The sequence below is a fragment of the Lactuca serriola genome, chromosome 9, assembly GCF_051521515.1.
Source record: "Lactuca serriola cultivar US96UC23 chromosome 9, Lser_US96UC23_V15, whole genome shotgun sequence".
Lineage (NCBI taxonomy): Eukaryota > Viridiplantae > Streptophyta > Magnoliopsida > Asterales > Asteraceae > Lactuca > Lactuca serriola.
In genome coordinates this window covers 66424221-66431181 of record NC_136416.1, presented here as the reverse complement: position 1 = coordinate 66431181, position 6961 = coordinate 66424221, and the positions used below count along the sequence as shown (strand labels likewise).

General features: G+C 32.0%; 1 pseudogene; it reads left to right on the top strand.

Moving 5' to 3' along the window:
- The first annotated feature begins 5804 nt into the window (after positions 1-5804).
- Positions 5805-6425, top strand: LOC145075780 (putative polyamine transporter At3g19553 pseudogene; annotated as a pseudogene).
- Positions 6426-6961: the final 536 nt, after the last annotated feature.

Below are 6961 nucleotides of genomic sequence, written 5' to 3'. Positions count from 1 at the left end.
ATATAGAACATTTTATTGGTCATTTCCAAGCTCAAAGTGGAATTAAGCTTACAAAGTGTCAAATACTCCAAGTGAACTTAAACCCTCACCAAGTCTTCAAAAATTTCACTTTCCTAATATCTAAGTCTATAGATCGTTTTCAGAGTGAAAAGAGATAAGGAAATAGGATTATGTTCTAAAGTTTGGACTTTTATTACTTTTAGTCTCCCCATTTAACATTTTCCACATTTAGCCACCATATAACTCTAAATCTAGACCAACCATTCTATTTACTAAGTTAACCTCTAAATAACTTTTTTTTTTGATAAATTAGTCCCCACGATGGTTTAGTTGTCGTCAAGGATAACCATGTTATTTCTTAATATGTCAGGTCAACGTCTAATTTTCAAATTCTAAACTCTTAATAATATATCTAAATTTATTAAATTCATCAAAATTATAATAAATTGTATTATTTAAATTATTCCCTTATTTTATTTATTTTTTAATTTATCTAATTATTTATTGTTAATTAATTATTTGTATTTTAATTTGATTCTCTAACAAAATTCTATTATAAAGGACATAAAATTGAGGCCCCAAATGTTGAGTGTTACCATAGGTAAACTTGTAATGATTGATAATAATATTGAATAATTTTAATTTTCTTATTTGAAAATGTGAGAATATGAAGTTGTTGGTGATTTTAATGTCACTTGATCATTTTTTTTGAAACGACAATCTAACATACTCCTAAACTACACCTTAAATCCACATATGTCCACGACAAGACTTGAACCCTCGACCTCAAAAAGGGAAGGCGACACCAGATACCGCTGGGCTACAAGCCCTTTGGTCACTTGTAATATGAATTTATATGTATGCTGAAAAGGACTCAAGCTATGATGTACTTACAGGTTGTGTATAAAGCAAATTCGGTCCAAAAATGTAACATCCTAAAAATACGGTCCAAAAATTTCATTTTTAATTTATAAATAATATCATGATAACCCAAAACATCTGATAAAACATATATGATAGTATCTCAAAACATCATATCAAAACATTGTATCAAAATCACATGTCCAAATATCATAGTGAATCATCCCAGGCTAAACGTTGTGGTGTGTGCAATGCAGTCATCCCGAGCTCTTCCCCTTACTAGCAGAAGTACCTGAAACCAAAACTGAAAACTATAAGCGCGGAGCTTAGTGAGTCTCCCCAAACAACCACATACCATACACATATCACATAATCACATAACAACATAACTTGGGCTAGGCCCCGCCCGACATTGAACCATAGTCCGGCATTGGGCCCCGCCCATCATCAGACCGAAATCCGACATTAGGCCCCGCCCATCATCGAGTAAAGCTCAATATACATAAGCATATCAATAAATACATATACCTTAATCATCTAGCATACATATAAACATTCCTCGGGCTTGCCCCCCGCATCGGACAGAATCTGGAAACATTCTAACAGACACATACAAGAATCATGAAGACACCAAGCATACAAAGCCCCGACATCGGACCGAAGTCTAGAAACACATAAACCTACATCGGGCATAGCCCGACATCGGACCCTAGCCCAACATATACTAACATACATAAACGGTTCGACATTGGTGCCTTCGACCCGTTCATACTAGAGGAAAACTCACCTCGCAAAGTTGACTATGAAATCTCGCAGTGAGGAATCTCTAACTGCTGCTCTAACGACTCCCCGACTATCACTATCACAATAACACTTACTCAAAATTCAATAATCCTTCTTAGGGTAAAATGACCATTTTACCCCTGGTGAAAGTCAACATTCTGGGTCGAATCAACTCGCCGAGTTGACCCATCAACTCGTCGAGTTCTAATAATCCGAAAACTCTAAACTCGCGATCCAACTCGTCGAGTTCTTTCACAACTCGTTGAGTTCCTCCTATCCATGGTATCGGGACTTTCCCATTCTACTCGTCGAGTCTTCCTTGAACTCGTCGAATTTTACCTTTATAGAACCGGGACATTTCAACCCAACTCGTCGAATTCCTATATGGACTCGACGAGTTCTTCAGTCTGTTGAGCCATCTTAATAGATTTATCCTCCAGATCTGGACTCCACACTTCTTCTACACACTGAAAATGTCCTTTTAAGGGTAAAGTTTCCAACTTTACCTGTTAATAGCTTCCTTTAATGGATTTAGCTCAAACCCTAATTCTTCAAGATCTAGATCTTGATCCAAAAGCCATATATATTTCGAACTAAGGCATACAAACTAAGATCTAGACCCTAGACATCATTTGAACACGTAAAGTTTTTGCCTTTATCTTCATGCATGGCCTTTTGGGGCTTAAAAGGCCAAAATATCATCCTAATGCTTGCTTGGGGCTTCAATATAATGACCATAAAGTTTGAACCTTTGTGCCATGATAGCCCTCCAAGGTCCTAGATCTGGAAGAATACCCACTTGGGTCATCCATTTCCTAAAAGCTAACATTCTTGGACCAAAAACCCCCCATAAAAGTGAAATGAAGAGATCTAAGAAATCATTGAGCAAGTTTGAGACTTGCTTAACCGAAAATGTTGCAAATGGAGTGAAGTTTCTGGATCTACTCTCTTCTTCTTGAGTTCTCTAGCTTCCTCTTCTTCCACAAGCTTCAAAAGCACAAGTTTTCTCTCAAAAAGGTCTCACAAGCTCACACAAGGCTCTAAGGTTTCGTGGCTAGGGTTTTGGGACTTGGAGGTTGTAAATGAGGCCAACCTTTTAGGGATTAATGTGTTTAAATAGGGTGCAAAACCCTGAACTTAGGGTTTCACTCTGACAGTCCTACTCGTCGAGTAGACTTCAAAACCTGCGTCCAAATCCATTTCCTACTCGATGAGTTTGGGCCTCCAACTCATCGAGTTCCTGACTAAAAAATGAATAAAATTATAATTTAAAAACATACCAGGAACCCGGTGTTACAAAAAAAAACAACGAATAGAAGGCGTATAGGGGTCAGGCCCTCTTGTAGGGTCTAGGAGCAAAGGAAAACGCCTTTAAGATATAGCAGATTAGTATAGAAAGTGTAAATTCGGCTCAAATTGACTCATCAATTTGATCAACTTAGGGTCGACTTTAGTTAGTTTGATCACTTCATCATCATGTTGACTTATATTATTTTGTGAGTGATTTGGGACTGCCTTGGTTAGTTTGAGCTGACTTGTGAGTTTAAGATAAAATTTGCTTGTCAACTCAAGCTAACAATCATTTTGACAAATTAACAAGTGTATAAACTATTTGAAAAACAATATTTTCATCATCCATATATATTTTATGGATATAGTGACTATATATGCATAGTATCCATATTAGAGGTTCATTTTGACATATTAGTTTTTCTGTACCGAAGATTCAATATTTGAATCCTTATAAATTGCTTATTATTAAAGTGTCTATTGAAGTATCATCCTTAGAAATAATCTACTCTAATAAATAAAAATAATATATGCCACTTGTCAAGTTCTCATGTATTTGGACACATATAATTTTATGATTAATTCTTAAAAATTAATTTTCACTCATTTTGTGGTAATTTTTTATTTTCTTAATTATTTATTCTAATTTTTAGGCTATAGAAAGGAATTAATAATTTAATATGTCATTAATTGTTTCCATATATTTTCAAATTTTAAATGTTTCTACATAATTTAAAATTGGCATGTTTTTTCAAAGTTCATTGTCATTTTAGGTCAAAATGATCTATATAGAAAACATAATCAAACTTTGTTGTTTTTCATTCATAAAACAAAAAAATGTGTTTAAACCACAAAGATTGTCAAAATATAATTATTTCTCTTTAGTTTGTTTTATTAGTATAAATTGAATTATTTATTTATTCATCATTTTGTTTGTATTTATTTTGAAATTTTACTTTGAATAATATTTAATGTTTATACTTTGATATATAACATTTTCCTTAAAAAATATTTAATATTTATATTTTATATATAATTTTTTTAATCAACCTGTATAATATACGAGTTTCACATCTAATAACCTATTTTAACAAATTAATTTTTTTTTTTTGGTTTAAAATGACTATACGCATCATCGAGTTATTCAACCAAATTGATCGTCGATACACCCTTGCTTACATTAGAAATTACTTCACAAAAAGTATTCAATATTTACTTCAAGAAAAATCGTAACTAATATGTTCATATGGTTATAAAAGTAATATTCTTCCAATTTCTTTTTCTTTTTATGGAAAACGTGGGATACATCAACCATAACCGATGGAAACTCGCTTATAACATTTTTTTATGCCACTCTTTCTTTTCAATTAACATTTCTTGAAAAACAATCACATGTGTATCATAAATTTAATATTTTATTGTTTTCCTTCTCCTTTCACCAACAGGGTTAGTATTTATATTATTTTTATATTGTAAAATCTAAAATCATATTCAACATTTTAGATATTTATCTTTTTTTTTTTAAGTTGGACTATGGATCGGTCAACATTTGTATTATAGTAGTTTATTATTTATTTTTTTGACCTGTTTCCACTAACCCGACTTGTATATTTACCAAGTCTACAAATAACTATCGAGAGAAGTCAGAGAACTATGTTTATAATTTTTTATTTTTACGTTCAAATTTAATAATATTCTCCGTTTTGTTTATGATATTTAAAAATAGTTTGTGATTGACTTTTTGTGAAATGAGATGGTAGATGGAGAGAATGGTGTCATAGAAACTATAGAAACTAAGGTGAAATTGAAGAAGATGGTGGAGGAGTGGTGGGACCATATTTGGTCGATGCATCTTTTTAAAAATTTCTTTAATAATTAAATAATTCAATAAACATTATATATATATATATATATATATATATATATATATATATATATATATATATATATATATATATATATATATATATATATATATATATATAAATAAGTAGGTTCATGCTAAAACATAAAGATCTTGCGAAAACATGAAAACATATTTTATCTTATAAAAAATCAAACAAAAGTACTATAAAAATTAAATTTATTAGCAATAAATTAACGATAATAAGTTTACATTGGATTGTGTTACGGTAATATAGATTTAAAGACGGTTTTAACAACTATTTTTTTTCATGTTCTTAAACACTGTTAAATTCATGTTTTCATAATAAAAATGTCAAAAATCATGTTTTGCTAATATGAAACAATTTCTCATTTATCCTCGATTATCATCATTTAGTAATTGTATATTTTAATTAAATTAGAATAAAATAAAATTCAATCAAATTCCCTTAAATTTAGGATTAGTTACCAAAAAACAAAGAAATATTCAATTTTTTATTTTTTTTATTAATGAAATATAAAAAACGTTTTTAGTCAAATTTATTTAAGACAAAACTTCAAAAATGGTCCCTGTGGTTTTCAAAAATTATCAAGTTTAGTCCCTAAGTTCAAAAAACCTCACAGATGGTCCCTGTGGTTTCAAAACTTTTAACAAATGGTCTTTCTCGCTAACTCTGTTAGCTTTTGACCGTTAAGTGAAGGGCATTTCTGTCTTTTCACTATTACAGAGACCATTTTTGAAGTTTTGCCCTTATTTTAAAAAAAAATTATTATTTAATATAGAAAAGGTCTCTCTCTCTCTCTCTCTCTCTCTCTCTCTCTCTCTCTCTTTGATTCCATTCGCATCTTCACTTGCTTCCTCGAACAATCAAAATCCAATTCATAAAATCTTTCATACTAATCCCATTTATTCCATCGACTTCTCAATCATGACCATGGTGATAACTTAATACGCCATAAGATCAAGCTTTCGATCGTCAAACTTCATGGGTGTGGAGGGAAACAAACAGACGATCTTGAGCAATGATCAGAAGAACACCACATATAAGAAATCAAACCCTAAACTAACTTTACTACCTCTAATCGCCCTAATTTTCTATGAAGTTTCCGGGGGTCCATTTGGTGTAGAAGATTCAGTCAAATCTGGAGGCGGAGCTCTACTTTCATTACTAGGGTTCTTAGTTTTCCCCATTTTCTGGAGCATCCCAGAAGCACTAATCACAGCCGAACTCGCCACAAGCTTCCCTGAAAATGGCAGTTATGTCATCTGGATATCATCGACGTTCGACCCTTTTTGGGGTTTCCAAGAAGGGTTTTGGAAATGGTTTAGTGGGGTTATGGATAACGCACTTTACCCTGTATTATTTCTCGATTACTTGAAGCAATCACTCCCAATCTTCGATCAATTATATGCTAGAATCCCAACCCTTTTAGCAATTACTATCTTATTAACTCATCTGAACTACAAAGGTCTTCACATTGTCAGATTTTCTGATGTTCGTCTTGCTTCTTTCTTACTCCTTCCATTTGCAGTCATGGGTATTCTTTCAATCCCCAAAATCAGGCCTAAAAGATGGATAACTTTGGATTTCAAGAAAGTTCAATAAAGGGGTTACTTCAATAGCATGTTTTGGAACTTGAATTATTGGGATAAAGCAAGTACATTAGCTGGTGAAGTTGAAAATCCAAGTAGGACGTTTCCGAAAGCTTGATCTCAAGGCCCCAGGGGGAGAGAGAGAGAGAGAGAGAGAGAGAGAGACCTTTTCTATATTAAATAATAATTTTTTTCTTTTTTTTTAAATAAGGGCAAAACTTCAAAAATGGTCCCTGTAATAGTGAAAAGACAGAAATGCCCTTCACTTAACGGTCAAAAGCTAACGGAGTTAGCGAAAAGGACCATTTGTTAAAAGTTTTGAAACCACAGGGACCATCTGTGAGGTTTTTTGAACTTAGAGACTAAACTTGATATTTTCGGAACCACAGGGACCATTTTTGAAGTTTTGTCTTTATTTAAAATCTGAAAAAAAAATCTTTAAATTTTTTTTCTCCTATTTCACGTTTTTGTTTTTCAAAAAAATGAATAGAAATTCAATCTTAAATCAATACACTTGTATTCACAAACGAAATGTTTCTTCAAAAAACT